The sequence below is a fragment of the Gallinula chloropus genome, assembly GCF_964237585.1.
Source record: "Gallinula chloropus genome assembly, chromosome: 11".
NCBI classification, from domain to species: domain Eukaryota; kingdom Metazoa; phylum Chordata; class Aves; order Gruiformes; family Rallidae; genus Gallinula; species Gallinula chloropus.
This window is the reverse complement of record NC_140096.1, coordinates 11683600-11704146: the sequence shown is the minus strand read 5'-3', so window position 1 is coordinate 11704146 and position 20547 is coordinate 11683600. Positions and strand designations below refer to the sequence as shown.

At 38.4% G+C, this 20547-nt stretch overlaps 1 protein-coding gene across 1 annotated transcript in view; it reads right to left on the bottom strand.

The window, feature by feature from the left end:
• Positions 1-20547, bottom strand: part of DACH2 (dachshund family transcription factor 2) — a gene marked incomplete at its 5' end in the record, with an annotated part of 277616 nt that overhangs the window by 136187 nt on the left and 120882 nt on the right. The window lies entirely within an intron of this gene.

Genomic DNA, 20547 nt, shown 5'->3' with positions numbered 1-20547 from the left:
TTCTATCAATGTGAAATCATCCTATATACCTGCTATTATAATGGAGAGATTTAGAGACCAAAAAAGAAAAATCATTTGAATCAACTCTTCCCCAAGCCAGCTAATAAAAATGCAACCTCCTTGTGTTTGGAAAAGTACTGCTGCTTCTTTTTGGTCAGAACAAATGCTATTTTGTTGAATAATAGAGCTTTTGAAAAAATGCAGCGAAACATTGTATAAAATAACTAAGCTTCAAGAATGAATGAGGTTTGAATAGAAAGCACTGCCAAAATGACTTCTAGTTCACAAAGAAATTTAAGTTAAACCTCACTCTATCAACTTACAGTGGCAAAGCCCTCCATCAGCGCAAGACAAACTCTGCGTTTAAATGAAGACAACTTCCAGCAACGCTACGCAGAGGTACCATTAACCTGTTAATTTTTCACAGTGTGCTAGCGTTATTTTGTTTTACTGTACATCAAAGTAGCACAAAATCATTTTTGGGGTTTATTATTTTATCTCTATAAAACCATTCCCCTCCTTTTAGCTTCAGGTTTGTCCATTTTGTATTTCATTTTATTCAGTACTTTTTCCGTTTTTCTTTTTTATGCTTTCAAGTTGTTTATCACTATGATGGCTACATAGTAAAGCCTACTGCACGGGGTCAGACTGAGCGGGCTATAATAAACCACACCTAAAATAGGAGTATTTAAGTTTCACAGAAGTTAGGCACACACACACACATTCTCTATTACAGCATCTCCTGCTGAAATCACCTCCTGCACAGGAATAATGTCTAACACACGGTATTAGCCTGGTATGTTGGGGGTTAAAAATAAAAAATAAAAAATTGTTGCTGTTTTGATGTACAGAAATCTGTGCTTATACACATGTGTGTGTAAGTGCTTAGCTGGCACTTACTGTCTCTGACAAAAATTACAACACATGTAAAATTAGCAGCTTCTCCAGCAGAGGAGCTACAAAACATTCTCTTCTTAAGCTCAAATACTAACAAATCTTTTGCCTAGAACTCCGTGTATTGATATTCATTTAAGAAAAAAACATTTTAAAAAATAAGCAGTTATAAAAGATTTTTTGAAGATGCATTTTAATTACAATTCGGGTTTTCAGAGGAAGAGGAGGGAAGACAATGGAGTTCCACTCCTACTGATGCAGAGACCACAGATTATTTCAATGACTCTGTTGATTCTGAGGAGACAACTCGTATCCCCCAGGTTTACCAGATCAGATCTTTATGAGCTTCCCTGCATCTACTACAGCAGAAGCAAAACTCTCCGATCTGTGCTTATGCACTGACAGAATGCCCGGGATTAAAAAACGTGTTAGGAGATGATGAAAGCGAAGTTCACACCTAAACTTACTTGCAGAGTTCTGCTGACTGCATTTATACCCTGCCTACTGACACAAGGTAGCACTGCTGGGAAAACACTGCATTGTTTTCTCAGGGTTTTGATGTCTTTGGGCTGTGGTCTGTGTGGGGAAGGGCTTTGACAGATGCTGGAAAAAAAAAAAAAAAAAAACCACAACCAAAACCCACATACTTCTACTCATTCCCTTTTAGTGAATGTTAGTATAAAGCAGCAACTACTAGGGGCAAGATTCTGATCTTACACAGCTGTAACCATAATAATTTGAATGAAATTGCTCCCAACAGAACTTGCTCAAATAAAGGTAAAAATCCTTAAACTCTAACGTAATACTAACTTTTAAAATTAAAAACTCAAAGCTGGATGCTGCTTGCAGCTGACTGTCATTCATGCAACAACTCTGTCCCAGTTTCTTCTGGGTCAGAGTTAATTTTCTTCCTGGCAGCAGGTACAGAGCTGTGGTTTGAGTCTGTGATGAGAACACCCTTGATAGCACACTGATATTTCGTTTGTTGCTGGATAATGTTTACACCAAGTTAAGGTCTTCTCAAGCTTCTCACCCCATCAGCAAGGAAGCTGGGGGTGCACAAGGAGCTGGCAGGGGGCACTGGATGAAGTGATATTCCCTAGCATGAGACATCATTCTCAGTACAGAACTGGGAGGAAGCTGTCTGACGACTGGGACTACAGCTCGGGAAGTTGCAGGGCAACAGTGGTCTGCGTGATGTACATCACTTGTTCCGTATATTCACTTAGCACCCCCAATTCTCTCCCCCATCACACCGGGTAGTGTCGGGGCGCAAGGAAATAAATGGCTGTGTGGTTGTATCAGCTGCCTGCCACATTAAACCAAACAACCTGCAAAAGAATCCCTTGGGTCTTTACCGCTGTGTTCTGAGGGTACATGTGAACATCACTAATGCTGCATGTCCAGTTCTGAACCAAGGAAACAAAGCCAAAAGTCCCCCAGCACTCTGCTACGCTACTGCCCAGTCTGCAGCAGATACATCACACTTGCAGTTAAATTGCCTGGAGAGGACCAGAGACCACATCACATCGCTTATCATGAGACAACATCACCTATCATCAGACAAGATCTTTTGCTCCAGAGGACACCAGAACTCACAGAAAGCACCTTGGCAGCCTATCTGAATTCAAACTCTTCCCATACCATTTCTGTCCAGAAACATAAACACAGAAATTTTATAGAGACAGGACACAAATGTTTGCTCTAGATCTTGCTTTTAAATAAGATACACAGAGCAAACAAAAACATTAGTAGATTTGAAATTTCTATGGGATTTACCTTATGTTGTGAATATGCTGCTGTTGGGGCTAGAGCTGGCATCACCAAGCAATGAAATCTCACTGGTCTCTCCCAACACTCCCAGTACCTAGCAAGCTTCCTACTGGCTTATGAGGTCTAGAATGTCAAGAAATTTCCCATTTACTATTTAACACACATCTAACCTATGCAATTCAGAAAAAAATGCTAGTATATACCTTGAACAGAAATCATAAGACAAGTACATTTATCATTTGGGGAGAGCAAGACGCATTTGTGATTATGTAAGTATTAGCATATAAATGCTATTAGCATTAACATATAAATATTAACTGTATTTCATACTATTTCTCCTAATCTTTTGTCACCATACTCTTTTAATGCATTTTCTTCCTCACGTTTTCCTTTCACACATTCAATAAAGTTATATATTCTAGAAGTGTAGAAAAATCTTCTCATTGATAAAGAATAAACAGGAATGATCAGCTTGAAACTATTTTAAATATGTTTCTTTGAGATTCTGAGATCTCTACAGAAATTTTATCTTTCCCATCAATAGGTCTCAATTAGACTCAATAGGACTCGATTTAGAGTCAATTCTAAATTTAATGTTACTTCAGTTAGAAATCGTTAATTTACAGATACCACTGGACAACATTTCAAGGTACAACAGCTTTGGTCACAAGTGAAGACCATGGAGACTAAAGAAGTGCGATACCATTTCTCATTCTTTTTACTAAATAAATTGGCCAACTCGAAGCCTATACTGATTAAAAGTCTGTTAAGATCTCTCAAAAACAAAACCACAAAGCCCTTGGGTCATCAACTACTTGAAAGTCAAGTTGACTAGAGGTTTTGGGTTTTTACCAGTGTTTACACTATGGTTATAGAGTCATAACTGTCATCCTCCCCTCCCCACCCCACCCCTACAAAATCCTGAAGTCTGAAAGAGAACAAATAACTAATCTGAATGTTGTTTGGTTTTGTATTTTGTTTGGAATTAAAGTTGTCACAGACTAAATTACATTTTAAGCAGTATATTTGACAGTTAAAATTTATATAATAAAACGTTGCGAAATCATTCATTAATGCCTGTTTTTCCTTTATTTTCCACTCCTTTTGAGAGCTAATCTTATTATTTTTCCTCTCAAACTTTTATACATTCCCCAGACATCCCAAGGATTTTTAATTTGAATCAAAACATAGAATAAGGCCATTCTGGTGATTTTGTTAAAATTACTGATAAGCTCCATCTTTCTAACTCTATTTTACACTCATTATAGACAACTATGTTTCATAAAATCCACAAATTCATCATCACTTTGTAAAATGTAATTAATCAGTGAAAACATACAGCACATCACTGTTGATGTATGATAGCACTCTACTTTTGTGCTTTTAAGTATAGGAGATTTACTAGAATCAAAAGTGAATTTGCATATTAATCAAGACAAATAAACATGTGGTGATTTAACTAGGAGACTGTTATTTGGATGACAATTTAATCAGCACAGGTTGAAAGGTCCATCACTGCAGCATCCTGTTTCTGCTAAAATATTGATTGCGTTACTGATTTCAGTAATGCTTTATTTTACAGGGCACAAATAACCATGTAATTACTCTTTAATTGAATGGTAATTGCTTGCTGGCAATTATTTGTGAAGTTTTGGAGTTTAATTACTAGGTTATTTGTGTTTTGTGAAATAAAATGTTATGTATTAGTAGCCCAAAATATTTTGTGTATGAATGGTCTGTCAAAACCAAAAATGTAAGTTATGATGATATGAGTCTGACAAACAACACTCTAACACTATAATTAAAAGGATCGGATGAATCTTTGAATGCTTTCCTTTTACAAAATTAACATTAGATGTACCATTTGTAAGATAAATGGAGAAATACTCTACCACAGAAGCATGATTTCCTCTGGGGTCTAGTCCACCGTTTAGCATAATTTATCCTGATGTTTTGCTTTCCATTCTCTGGGCTTCTTTAGGGGAACTGAAATAGTATCCTATCCTCTTGAGAGCAAAGAATAAACCAAGTAGAAATATATTTCAACAGTACTTCATATTTCTGCAACTGAAGTGGATTACCACCAGCACATTATCTTAGCAGCCTATAAACTTTGTAGACTTGGCAGTTAGCTAGATAACAAGGGAAAGCATTATGTCTTGCAGTGTCAATGAGATATGACACGTTCTGTGATGTATTTATTCCAAGTTGTGATAGATGAGGTACCCGATACTTTGATCGTTAAGATTTGAATTTTACTTCTACACTTTTCATTTTTGTCATCAACTATTTATGAATTGGCAGTAGGCAGTCTAGCAAGGACTGCTGATTTTGTTTTTTCAAAAGATATCCAGTTAATAAATTAATTATTGATTCCATGAGGCTTGAGCTATTTGGTATAAAAATACGCTAGACTTGTGATTTAGGAAGCTCTCATATGTATCACAGATTTCTTCAAGAGAAACATTTTATTAGGCTTAAAGGAGAAATACAGAAGTACTGTATGACATGCTGCATAACCTGTTCTCATAATAGTGGCAGTAACTGGTGCAAGTACTCAGAAATAAAATAAATAAACAGATACAAAACAAGCAACCAAAAAACCCCACAATCTTAGTTTCTTTCCTGACACCAGAACACGGACCACAGTTAAAATTTTGCTCTCCTCAAAGATCATGAAATAACCCCTAGCAATTGTGAAAGATACTCTTTGATGCCTTTACCAATAAACGTTAACATTTTGGTAACTTGAGTTTCCTTTTATTACTCTCAAAATTTTAGTTATAGCATGGATTTAAAATAATCTCCCTGCTTTGGCATTTATTACAACATTTCAAAGATGCCAATGGTAGTTAAACTCTACTTGACCTTTCTGTGTTTAAGAAGATAAGCAAACTCTGACCTTGCAGCAACCTGATTCTGTCTCCTCTCAGCGCTGGCAAACTGATCACTTGTCTAACCATTGCAGGACATTGGATCACCAGCCACATCAAAGGCAACAAGAGCCAATTCAGCAGGAGGAAAAAAGTCATCCATGCAAAGTGGGCAATTAACATTAATCATACATGAAGTTGTTTGAGCTGATAACTAGAACCTGGTCCCTATGGAAACTCTGAACAAACAGTGCCCACACTGGCAGAAGGGGAGCTACAGCTCATCTTCCACAGGCTCGGCATACTCCCTTCTCACTTCAGCAAATGGAAAGAAATTGTTGTCATAAGCTCTGACACTCCAAAACAAAATCTTTCCCCTCAATTCTCCAGGGTTTTTCAGTGATAAAGGTCTCCAACGTGGGTCGCAGTTTGTTCCTAAAGCATCACAAATCTGACCTTTTTTTCTGTCACTAGGAATTGGACTAGCTGGGACTGAAGTGGAATATTTCAACTTTATTAACACTGCCATTAAGAACGGAAAGAAGTACACTGTCATTGTATTCTTCCTAAGAACATCATCAATTAGCCAAAGCCTTATACACATCCTAGTACTATCACATACACTTCCCTTTACAAGAACTAGGTTAGTTCAGAGACATCCCTGTCAACACGAGCTGTACATGCAGCAGAGACAGGTAAGCCAACGATTGCTGAGCCCTGTCTATATAGCCACTCTTGGCCTTTTTAACACACAGTCTTTAACAATCACAGCTCCCAGCTCCCAGATGGTTTCTCATGCACAGACACCTAAATCAGGTCTAACTCCAAACTCCAAGCTGGTAGAACAGGCTGCCTTGCGGCAGACCTGATGCATCTTCCCACATACTCCTGACCAGGAATAACCTTCCTTCCTTCCTTCCTTCCTTCCTTCCAGGCCAAGAGCAATTTAAATTTAGCATGTCTGATCTCCACTCCATTCAGACCAACACAGTCAACAGTGACATGAAGGAGCTGGAAGTGTGATTCACCAAGCCTGTCATCTAAGTCCACATACAGTTACTCACCTGAAATTACTGCAGCACAGTTTGGTCCTCAGGGGATGAAGGCTTCCCAGCCACACAGCTACTCACCTCTACCTATTGTTTTCTTTCATTTTCATTCCAGTCCTTTTCCAAACCACCCAGACCACTTCCTCCATTCCCACTCTTCTACATTTGATCACTGTCCAACTTTCTGAATCGAATTTTCTGCTCTTAAGCCACTCATCACAAGCCTTCTACCTTTCAGACCCCAACTACCTTTAACTGCTTCCCTCCCATTCTCCACCTAGCACCAATCTCCCAGTTACCCTCTGCTTCTTCACCCCACTGAGAGCAGCTCCAGTACCACCAACTCCTAACTATGACTTTTATACTTGCTAAGGAGAAGAGGGGAAGCATGAGCTGAGATAGCCACTTGCCACATGCTGTCTGTCACCTCCTTCACCCTCCCTTCCCTGGGAACAGTGTGGAGTGGCTGACAGCATGAGGAAAGGGCACATCTGAGCAACCTTGCCTGCTCATGTCTCAGGGGCTGGCAGGACAGGCAGGTGGTGGAGTAGAGAGCATCCAGCACAGCACCAGCACCTAAGACCCTCCCCAAGGCTTAACCTTGTGGACTTCCTGTCATCATATTTTTTATGGACTTTAGCAGTAGCCCAAGTCTTGTCACTCATACAGATGCCGGAGAACACAAGTGAACTAAACCACCACATATCCAGCTGGATATTGTTTTTTAGCTAAATACACAAATTCCATAGGAATCCCAATGCTTTATTAGCAATTTGTATGACAGAAGCCATTAGTTAAATTCTTCAGAGGATGAACTAACAATAACTCTCAAGAGCAGAAGCACTAGCGTGTAGGGTGTCGCTATTTCTGGGTTCACTCACAGAATCATGAAGCTGAAATAGGCTTCAAAAGGTCACCTGCTTCCTCTACCTCTGCGCCCCAAGGCAGGATCAAGTACACTCAAATCATTACTGACAAATGTTAGTCTAGCCTGCCTCTGAAAACACTCAGTGCTGGAGACTGCACAACATCCCTAGGCAAATCCACACCAACGCTTAGGCTAGCATTCCTATCAGGAGAGGTTTGTGTGGGAAAGGGCGGCTGACATATAACCTAGTTCTCTCTAAGCGAGGTACTTCCTGCCAAACACAAAAAGAAACTTATATTTTCCTGCTTTACAGAATTTTTTCAGAACTCACCATATTTTGCCTTTGTGAGGTTGTCATACATGTAGATGAGAGTTACAGACTCTACAAATAACAAATACCTTATCCTGAGATAGGTAGAAACACCATAACTTACATTGCACATGTCCTTATCAAACTCAATCCTATTTAATACAAGCTTTCCATTTTGTCAAGATCATCTTGCATCCTAATGCCATTCTCCAGTGTGAAACCCCTACCACCTTCGTACTGTCTTTAATAAGTTTAATTCCTCTTTTTCATCAACCAAGTGTCTACTGAAGTCTGTGAGCCAAACTGAAAGAAGCTCCTATATGCAGGACATGCTTCCAGTTGGAACAGCACCATGGTCTCAGCATGGTTTTCCAGTATGTTTGCTTCTAAACTTGCATTTTCATGTGAACCATGCTTTTCTACTTTGCCTAAAAGAATGTCATGTGATAAGTCATGAAAAAAAGAAGCTCCTCTTCCCAAAATTTCTATACGTATATATAATGTTCTACTAATAGCACAGGACTTAAGGACAAGGTAGCACTACTCTTGGCAGACACATAAATGTTGTGAAAGTGAGACAAAGTAGCTCCCCTGGTAACCAAGCAAGGGAGTCAGGGAAGCCAAGTGCTGCGCGTGACTCCAGCGGCCACCTAAGATGGTCTGGGGAACACAGAAACGCTCTGTTCTAATACTTTAAATTACACCTGCGTATTTATTTGCTAGACACCAGCTATGCCTTGTACCTCCTGGGAGCACTGGCTCCCCCAGCAAGGCAGAGCCAAACGCCTGCCTGGGGAGCAGAGATGCAGTGTGCTATGCTCCAGTCTCCTTTTTTAGCCCACAGCAAATTCTTAGTTTCCACAACTGAGTCCAAATATATCTACGATTCTTAATACCAGTGTTGACATCTTCTTGATAAAGATTCATTAAATGTTTTTCTTTGTCAAAGAAATAAAGGTGACGGAACAGACAATTTAAGGGTTGACTACTCACCTGACAGAAAGTATAACTGTGAAGCTATTTTATACTTCATTTACTTGACCTAGTTACAATACTTCTAACCCCAAATATTCATGAAACATGACCCCAAACTGATGAGAAGGAATAAAATCCTCATACTTTTAAGGTATCATTTTGCATGTGGTGTGGGGCTTTTATCTCCTGCAGTTACTCAACTAGAAGCTGAGATTTCTAGGTGGTTGTTACATAATTCAGAAGCCTCTAAGAAAAATAAATATGAACAAGCACAAACAATTACATGAAATATAGAGGTAGAAGTCTCCTTTGGCAGTAACTGTGATTGTGAGATGTCACTAGGAGTTATCTGGGGCTCTTATCTAGCTACTGTATGAAACAGGGTGGTTTCCCTGCCTACTACATGCAGAGGTCTTCAGATACTACAAAAGAATTATAGAAAAGAAATTATTAAAAAAAGAAATTATTAAAAAAAGAAATGTGCTTCTGATTAAAAATTCCTCAAGAAAGCGATCATGAAAAACACTTAAGTAGTATATAAAAACATAAAATTATCTAATTCTTTTTTTTTTTTTTTTTTTGCTAAACATCGTCTCATGACATCTCTGTGCTGTCTGCCTCACGTAGAAGATCACAAATTCAGGACTACTTGTTTTTAACGGTGCAAAAATACAGAATTTAAAAAAGCTTTCCACAAATTTTTTTAAACAGATGTATTAAAAGGCCCTGCTAGAATACTATCTTACAAACCTAAGACTCTGTGTTGATACCAGACAATATTTTATTTGCAAAACTATTCCATTCATAGTCACATCATGCAGATTTATCCCCACCAAGGTCTACATGACCTTTTGGCTGTTTACTGAATAGGTTATTTATTTAAAAATTGAGTTTGGATCTACAGTCAGAAAAATCACCTGTATTCCGGGTATTCAAATGTTACTGCAGTCTAGTGGCAACAGAGAGTAAGTAACTGGTTCTTATTTAAGAAAATTAACTGTTTATTTCTCAAGTCAGGCATTTCAAAATAAGTTTCAGACCAAAGAAAGTATTTTTGGTTTGAGATTCAAAAACTTGAAGTAACTTCTTCTGAATTACTTATAACTGTGCTTGCTGTGCCTCAACATCCCTGCGGTTCATTTTTTCCTGTCAAATAACACTTGTCACAAGAAAAAGGGGAATAAATCACCAAATTTGAGAGTTGCAGTGATTCACAGCTGTAGGCAAGACAAAAGGCCTACCTAAGTAACACACTGCATCAGCTCAACTTAAGGGTATGTCAGTAATGCAACGGAAAGCGTGACTTATAGCACATGTACATATACACACACTAATTTAATATAATGACATAAAATTATTAACTGTAGCAGTGAAGATGCAGTGGCACAGATCAAACAGTTCATTTAGTAACTTGAGATCATACCTAGCGGGACAAAGTTCCTGCTGCTGTGTCTTTACTACTATTATTACCCACCCTACCTAGATTGTATCTCACAAGAGGGGGCCTGTCGGTGCTGGCATCACGCCATTAACCACACACCCAGAACCACAGATTTAGATTACAGATATGTTTTCAAAACAATGTTCACCCAAAATATCCAGTAAACCAAATGTTAAAGTGCCAGAGATACAGCCAAGTATATACCTGGCCTTGCGGACCTAAGCTCAGCTACTCAGATAGGTCTACTTGGATTTTGAATCCAGTGGAAGCTGTGAAACACTGGAGATTAAAGGCAATATCATTATGCAATTTGCATTCTGGCTATTTTCTAATTTCATAAAATATCTGACTCTTCAGTATGCAGAAGAAAGCCACCAAAAACAGTATTAGGATCATTCCACCTATATGTGAAAGCTCAGCACTGACACAAATAGATGATGTCAAGGCAGTCACTGGGTTCAGCATGGTAACCAACTCCCAACAGCCTACAGCGGACACTGGCAAATACAAATGATACAAGAAAAGATTTTCCGCCAGCAAGTCCTTAAAGGCTTGCCTTCTTCAAGTTGCCAGAGGAACTATCACTAATTCCTTCAGTAAGCCTCAAATCCAGCATATGGACAACTGCACAGGAACACAAAGATCTCTGCTGCTATCTGCCACTATAGGCTGCGTATCTGTTCAGAGCCTGATGGGCTTCCTTGCCCCACTGACAGCTCAAATTCTGGCCTCTGAGCAGTCTCTGACCTGCACTGGAAAGTATCACACAGCCCAGCCATCACTCCTTGAAATTATGGGTCATTAAACCAGGACTGTGGGACTGAATCATGGACTATGTCTTGGGAAATATGTGGGAACTTCATAGACAACAATCTCAATCTCACCTACAAAGAAAATACTTGAATGAAGACATTATCTGTACAAAATCTTCAGGATTTGCCCCCAAAGACAAAAAATAGTACTGAACTGAAAACTGAGTGAGAAAGGGGCATAAGGAAGATCACTTTTGCTAATGTAGCTGAACATCACATATATTGCAGCATACAGTCCAACCTAGTGCAGCAATATGCTATTACACTGAGGAGCTATTAATCTGCTTTCAGGGGAGTTAATTTAGCACCGATTTTTTCAAGCACTATTTTATAGTTTCCACATACATACTTCTACAAATATTTGTATGAATACTTCCCAAGCAGGGAATCACCATCTATTATAAATACTCATGATATGTGTCTGAATTCATATGTGTCTGAATTATATTAGATCCTTACAAGTTTTACTTTTGACCTGTATCTGAATTCAATGCCAATTTAGGGGAACATTATTACAAAGAAAGATTTTTGAAATACTGCTTTTTTTCACTGAGCTGTATCCCACCCAGTAAGATTCAATTCAATGAAACTTGTAAAAACTGTGACTGTTTAAGCCTGTTATCTATGGACAGAAACCTAATAGCAGGCACTTGATGTATTTACAGCACCGAGTATCACGTAACCCTCATGAGATAGCTAATTCTGTAACACTGGTGTATTGTAGTGTGATCGGACAATATTTTCACAGCAATTCAACTCTGATGCAGTGGGAAACCGCTCTTGATTTAACCGGTTTTAATCCTAGCATTATAAATATGAGTCTTTTCAGAATTTTGCAAAGAGACTTCCGAGTTAGAAAACAGAAATTCATCTTTCAAAGAACAGAAAGGAAAAAAACTATATCACCCTTTGCAGCTATGTTCAATCTGAAAGAAGCCCCCACGATTAGGTGACTGTATCCAGAAGTAAACACCTGAGGGTTGAACACTGCAACACAGACAACACCTTTAGTTAGCCGGTGGTCCTGGAACACTATAAAATTAGGCAGCACATATGAGTAAGTAGCCACACTGCCACTTTTACCTTTCCTGATTTCGTGACTTTTAGCATTTGTTAAATACAAAGATAGACCAGGACTGCAAATGTACGAAAGTATTTTTAAATAACAAACCTCAAACCTTTAGGACGACAAAAATATAAAAAGAACAGAAGCAAAATTTTCAAGATTCACACTTAATTTGTCTTTTAAAATCTCCCTGTTATTGTAAGCTGTTAATAGGAACGGGACTGCAAACCGAATGCCACTTCGACAGTCTTATTCACACTAACCCTACGTGTCAGTAAAGCTCTCAAGGGGCGATCACTGATCAGGATGATCAGAACCAGCTCCACACTGGAGACTGATATTCTTCCTGGACCCCAAATGCCATTCCTCCAGCTCAAGGTTAAACTATTCACAGTTTATAGAGATATATGCATCTAGTGAGGACTCCAAGGTGGAACTGCCAAATCCAGTAAGTACCTGCACATACATGTTTGATGAGCAATCTCTTCTACCGAAATCAGGGGGACCCTGTCAGGGCCTAGCTACTCCTTCTCTCCTCCTTGACATGTCTTCAGATGATGTTCTGGTAGGTGGCTCTCCGGTGTTATGCACCAATAGCAGTTAAATTCCAGTCTTGGATCTTCCAGCTAACTCTTAGTCATCATTCTGCTTTTTAAGGACTTAAAAGAACTATTCTCCTGTGACCTAAAAACCATGTTTCTTCCTGAGCATATAATTGAAGTAATAGCATAGCTTTGGGAAAGCCATCTAGTTTTCCTTTTGAAGGCTGTAAGTAGTGGATTATCCACTACATCCTTATTTTTTTCCCCAATAATTAGTCATGTGATCATTTTTTTTCCTATTATTTAAAAAAATCCAAAACAAACCATCAACCACCTTCATTGCTGGTATTGTCAAGTTACTTTTCTGAGCCACAGGGTATTCTCTTGCCTTTTCCCTTGCTTTGAACACCACACTCAACAGAAATTTTACCTGTGTGCGTGCAGTTCCAGATTGAAGAAGTATTATCCTCGTTTTTCTGGCAGTAAATAAAAAAAACAACGCTTCTGAGGCCTTTTGTGCTCAGCTTTTGGTAGTGGGGGCTGGCCGCTCGCTGTGAGGAGAGGCCAGGGCTGTTCCATGCCTGACACAACTGGTTCCAGCCAGTTCCAGCAGGGCTCCACCACAGGGCTGAGCCCACTGCAAAATGGCGGCAGCTCTGTGGAGGCGCCATTTCCCTGTCCTGACCTGGACCTGTTACAGTGGCATACAAGGGACTGCAGGCATGGCACCAGCACCTCAGCTAAGCAAAGGGCAGAGCTTAGGGCAGGAATGTGAGGAAGACTTGATTGTAAGTACAAACACACAAAATAAGGTTAAAATCATTAATTTTTTTTTTTTTAATATTTTTCTTCTGGAAAAACGAAACTTTGGTATGAAGAGAAATGCTAAAGATCAAATTCCACAGCTTGTCCTACAAATACTTGCATTGCTTCTCTTGAAAGGGACTTAAGAACTATCACCAAGGTATGCGGTATTGCCTTTGCCTGTATTAACAGTATTCAAACATACAACACAGAAATAAACTGTATTAAAAAAAACCCTCTTAAGAGAAGAATTGTATCCATCTTTCAAAAAAAACTGTGACAGAATTAAGGAAAGTATCTGCAATGATTTTTTTCACACAGAAAAGTTAGTGATGCTTTTATGAAGTAGTAAATACCTCAACAAAATGGAGTAATGGGGAGCCTTTGTAAGGAGTAACAGGACACGAAGTGGTTGGCAGGTACCACCCCAGTCAGTCTCCTCACCTCAGAGACTGACTGTAGCGGCAGGCTTGGGAACAGACCCTAAAGCCTAACAAACAGCTCTTAACTTACAACTTCTCCAGAAGAGATCAGGGATCTTGCCCCCCAAAGCTGATTCTGAATCTGCCCGAGCCCTGATTAAAACGAAATGCTAATAGAATTAATTTGCATCTGAGGGGAAGCCTTGGCACATTTTTCCCATTTACGTCATCACCACTACATGGCTCTTGAAAAAGAAAGAAGAAAATAAACAGAAAGCATTTTCTTCAAGCATCACCACAGGACTGTCACTACTAGGAACAGCTTCATGGGTCAGCAAAGGAAGCTGAAACTGGAGCAGCATTCCAGGGATTTCCTAACAGTAAGTACTTCCTAGATTAGATATATTAGTTTATCAGACAAGATGTTGAGGGTTTTTTTTTAAAAAAAAAGACCACTCTTCATACTGAAAGACTTGTCTTTCCCAAAAAGTATGTGGCATGTGTTAAATTCCCAGCATCTACAGCTGCTTCCCTCGGTTCAAACGATCAACATTTAGAGAACATGTAAAAATGTGTGTTGGCTTCTACGGCAGGAGATTGTCTAAGTACAGTCCTGCTCCCACTATGGGCACATAACAGTCTTGTCACCAACTTCAACAGAACCGCAGTCACGTATCATATGCACAATTCACCGCTTCTCAGCAAAGACTTTTTTTTTTTTTTTAAAGCTGTTGAAAAGACTAAAAGAATTCAAGTAAAAGAGTGTTTGTAACCAGATTTCCTGGAGATAAATGAAAGACATACGTCTCCATGGCTGCTAGCCTACTAAATTTTGCAAGCATAAATATTTACCTAGGACTAGGAGGTGGGGAAATCAGGAAGAAAACCACCAACTAGACCCTTCAAAGTTTAAATATTGTAACACAGAGGTCATTATTTACAAATAGAAATAGAGAACACATCTTTTCTACGTATATTTCTATCACGCTTTTCATCCACTCCATATGCCTTCTATTATTACCATTCTTACACCAGAAAATAATTTCTATGTCACTTGCTCACACTGTATGCATTAATTTTCTGTAGGCTTTCTTGTGGTTATTGATTTCCTGCTTTGTTGAAGTGGCTTTGTTTCTTTCTCAGCAGGCTATCCATTTTAAAACAACAGTTGTTCAACAAATAAAAAAATTATATTCTAAAATTAAATTAGTTTTATCTTCATTTATTTTAGCTGAGTTAAATGCAAGTGACACATTTCCCTACCAAAAAAAAAAAAGAAAAAGAAATACTTAATGATTCCCAGCATGCAAAGCTAAGCAAGTAAAATTTTTCTTTTCTAATAAGACTTATTTGTTTTTATGACTAGAAACATAAAAGAAGAAAGTAAAGTATAAATAAAGCCTCTTTTGTATTCTTATGTTGTAATCAGTGCTGTGGCCAGTGTTTTAACATCAACAAAAGAGGATTATCTGGTCCAGAGCCAAATTCATTGAAGTTCTACCTTGCTACATTCAAGATCATGAAAAGAAATGTTTTTTCTTCCTTTCAATGCAAGTGAGATCACGCTCTAACACTGTATCATCTATCCTGCTGAGCAAAGTTTGCTATCCTCTGCCACTGGACCAGTTCAAGATACATAGATTTTACAGGGTAACAAAGAGGCAGACGAACACAGCTATTATTTCATCAACTGCAAAGCCAAGGAAAAAGGGATTTCTGCAGAAGGCAACAGTTCTGATATGTGCTACATCTTGTTTCGATGCTGTATGTTCAACAAGTGCCAGATCCAGAGTTCCAAGGCTTGTTTTCCCCCTTGATCTTCCAACATACTTATTAACTATCTCAAGTGAACTACAGAAAAAAAGAGGAGAAGCACGTAGACACTATATTAAGGCAGAATTCTTGTCAGATTTTTGCTAAAAGTGCATCACCAAGTACCAATTATTAGAACTCCAAAAGCTCACATACATTCTCTTTCTCCATGTTCTATAGCAGCCCATCTATACGCAGTGAATGGAAGGAATTTGCTGTTCTATCATCCTCTTTATCAAAACGTTACTAGTCCTCATGCATGACAATTCCTTCCAAAAGCCACAGGCTTTATATTCCTTACCTAGTTATTGAAGAAAAAAATATAAACCACCTCTCATCCTAACTATGTTATTCTGCTTACAGAGGAGCCTTTTCTCCTGAAGGCCTTATGGACAATTATGTTGCCACACAGCAGATACAGGACTCCTCAGCTCATTTACATCAGGTGGATGCAAATGTGGGACTACATCTCTCGTAGCCAAACTGGCAGAAGAACAAGTACCAAGACAGTTGAAGATCAAGGTGCACCCTCCACACGGGGACTGCACAGGCATGTATCTCAAAACTATTTTGTAGGTGTTTGACAAATTAAACCCATTTAGAACTCATCCCTCTTTTTAGGCTACAGCCATGCAACAAGAAGAGAGAAACAAAGGGATGCAACCAACACTGCTGTGTAAAGCAATACACTGCACACTGCCATCATCATCATCATCATCATCATACCATTAAATTAGTATAATAATTATGAGTTATTAATTGTTATAAATTATTATAATAAATTATTGTTATTATTGTTGTTGTTATTATTGTTGTTATTATTGTTATTATTATTATTATTTCACCTTTAGAGTTCAAAAAGGTTTTGAGAGATCAAATCACCCTGAACCTAAACTGTAGGTAGAACTGTAATCCTGAATCTCCAGTATTTGCCCACTTCCAGTCATGAATCCAACTGATCAGAGTCATAATACTTGCGTGCTACCTGAGAACTCACATGGGTGCGTGGATCCTTCACACAGTTCAAAACCATTCTGCAAAGATGGGAATCTGCAGAAACATTTACAGATGGGTGTCCAGACAGGACCCTCTCACACTACTGTGTAGTAACTGGTGGTTAAGTTTACAAAACCCTACAGAGGATAAAGAAAATTATTGAGAAGTATGCAAACTAAATTTAAAAAGGAAATAGGTTTTGAAAAAAGTCTGCAGGATATAGGAAATGAAAAGAAAAAATGTTTTCATTCAGTTTCCTGTTTAGATGTATGGATAGATTTGACTTCAAATAAATGAGCCACACAGAAGTTTAGTTTATAAGGGTCAGATGGTAACAGTTTCTGTTTAATCCTTGATTTACATTAACTTACAGGAAAATTAATGATTTTAAACAGGCATCAAAGTAAGGCTGTTGGGATTTTTTTTTCCTTTCTCTAACTTTGCTTAAGAAACAATTGTTTCCTTTATCTGTCTTCCAGAAAGTTAGGGATTGTGTTTAACTTAAACTACTCATTTAGCTTTCAGGCACAGCATATTATGAGTTGTTTTTCAATGAACATTAGCCCCTTAAGAGTGCAAACTCTCTGACAGCTCTCTTAGATTCTTGCGCTTACTTGAGCATTTCACAAAACCACTCTTCACAACTGCACACATTATAATTTACGCATTAAACCAGCAGGTTTTCACCTTAGGTCTGTTGCCAAGAATAATCTTTCAAAACTTTTTTATCTTTTTGTAAGAACGTAATTATAAATGTGCAATTAACAGCCAAAGGAAGGTCTTAAGAAAACTCTTAGAGCAATATTGCCTATTTTATGCCTCAACCAGATGGTGGATTAAAGAAAGTGATTTAGAGAAAATAAATAAAAAGTCACATTTTCAATCTGGAATGGTATGTCAAGTGTAAAATTTGAGATGTAAGGGAGTGTCTTTCAGGTTTGTCTAACCACCAAGAACTGCTCTTTTTTTTTCTTTTTTTTTTTTTTTTTTGCTTTGCTGTTGGACAGACAAAAGAATTGTAAACAGCATTACTGATACGCATCAGTACAAAAGCACGGAGAGACCATGTGCAAAAACTACTATTTGTCCCATTTTTTCCATAAAGGGAGCCCATCCAGTGACTGGTTTTCCCCAAGGATGAATAATCTCCTCATTTTTGTCTTTTGTTACAACTTGAATTTGTACAGTCTAATCCTGGAGTCTTTTCCGCTAAAAATACAGGTGCTTCCCTTTTACTAATTAAACATGAGCACTGTGTAATTGTTGACATTCTCAAATTGGTGTAATCACCTTGGACTAAATGGCTGACAGAATTTCCAGCTTAGCTTTATTCCAGATAACATTAAGCTGTTTTTTTAAAGCTGTAGAGAAAATACAAAAGAAGATTCTCCCATTTGAAAATGAACCAGCTGCATTATTTTACACCCAGGCCACCATGCTATGAAATGTCTACTTGGAACTAATTAACTCAGGAGAATTATCAAACATATCACAGAATAAACTGATTTGACAATAAACTCAACTGCTTAACTTAAATCTACACTGATAGCCATCTGGACTGCTCTTGATCACATAATTTCATATATCTCACTATTATCAATTTCTAGCATTTTCAACAAACATTTCTTTTCCTGAACTGTAAGGGGTTTAGGGTGTTTTTTAAATAAATTCAGAAAAGTAGCTATTGTTGTCTTTCCTCAGTGTACTGGAAAAAGAAAGTATCAGCAACTATAAAGCTCACAAAATCAGACTGCCACTACTTCAAGAGATGGAGAAAGACAGATGAAGATCATCAATTGTCAATACCATATCTGACCAGCTGCCACAGCGCAGGCTGTTCTGGGTTAGCAACAGCAGCAACGAGCATCCAGCATGCCAACAAATAGCTTTCAAAAAGGAATAGATCTGTGTTTTTTAAGAATACTGGTTCCTTCAGCATTCATTAAGAACATCTCAAAGAAATAATGGAGAAACTAAGTCACGGACTCTTGATTTGGCATCTCCGGGAATAGCTGTCTGAACACTAAGACCAAGACGTGTTGGCCTTCTTACCGAACTCAAAGGTAACAGCAAGGTGAGCAGTGCCAAACACCCCCTATGCTATCACACATACCAAAGGATGTCAGAACAGAAAGCATTTCTGTATCCCATGTACACCAACAGCATCTGGAACACCAGAAACACAGTTAGCACCTATGCCCCTTATGGCGTCACCATGATTTTGTGGGGTCTTAGCATTTTCTTACATAATCATCTTATTGAAGTTAGAAAGCATGTCTCATCGTCAAGAGGCATTTGGATTGGTTTCTAACATCTGTATTACAGAGACACTTAAATAACTACAAACAGAACAACTCACCCCACACTGCAACTGAAATCATGAGGGGACACAGCTTCAATTCTGTATCAAAACTACATTAAAACACTGCCATCACCTTAGCGCAAAAATGTACAGCTGCAGCAGGAATGGTTTCTAAATAGTATTTTCAAGTAATGATATTTTTATTAGAAGCAAGCAAACAAGCAACATCCCCGTTAAAGCAACGTAATCAGTTACCAAGCCAATGAGCTCTTTTAATTTTAAAAATAGCTTTTATGAAAAAAATACTTTAGAGGAGCCCAGATAAGGTAGCATGAAAATCTGTTCTATGTTACTGTCCAGTCTAGGTAGGTCTAGGTAATTACTGACCTGGAGAAATAACTTCTGCTTCTGATAAACAGTTAAACAAGTATAAAAAGAATGATATCAGGCTGATGACAGCACACGGTTGTGCTGCCATTAGGCAGAATAAAATCCTTCTAGAAAGAGACTTAATTGATGTATGGGGAAAAAAGAAGATGCAATACATTTAGACTGTAATTTAAAAAGAAAAATCAGCTAATAGAGTGCCTTCTTCTAATAAAAGATTAGTATGGATGTGAGCGCTCATGGACTGAAACAGAGCAAATGATGGTATGGAGAGGAGCTACCTTGAAGATTCAGCAATAAATTGATTTGGCTCTAACTCCATCTAATATCTGCATAAACATTCTAAAAGGAAAGCAGCAAAGTTTAAACAAACACTCACCAAAGAGCTGGCATTGACAGCAAAGGGGAAACATTACAAAAACCTTCAGTGAAATCTGAATGAATAAAAGCAACTTGAAAAGGAATTCAGTTTTTTAAAAAAGCAAAACTAATGAAGTATGAAAAATAATGAAAACGCAGCTCTCAAAAAAGAGAGGCAACATCTGTAATGTTAATATGCTGAGAGAGACGTCTAGGTGTTATAAAAGCTTACAAATGAGGCAGATGTGATAAACCAAGGAAAATATCCAAGTTTGTGCTGGGCTGCATGCCTGGAAGCATCATGTCAGAGAAGGAAGACATGGCCCAAACTCCTCGGCTCCTGTACAACTACCTGGAGCTGCATGAGGATTTCTTAGCAACAGAGTTACCCGAAAGAGATCACCGCGCTGGAGGGAACTGGAAACACGGCAGACACAATGATTAACTAATAGGGGTGGGCTGATTTAAAGGGAAAGATTAAGATTTACATTACTGTATTCTATGTGGTAAGCAGCAGCTGTGCTAAGAACATTCAGAATAAAAAACTGCCTATCTAAGCAGAGCTTGGTGCGTACCAGCAAAAACACTGCCACTTTTTTCACTGGTCTAATGGTGCTGTGGACACCAACAGTTCTCATTTTTACATCAGAAATGGTATGAAGGCACCAAATACCCCAACTCCCTGCAGGCCCACAGGAGATGGGAGGTGAATAGAAGAGGTTAAGGTTTCACTGCCCTCAACAACAGCATTTATGGACTTTCCACCACTCCACACGCGGGTCCATTGCTTCTGAATACCCAAAGAGGTATTTTAGATTTAAAACATCTATAGACATGTTTACTGGACACAGCATTTTGTAA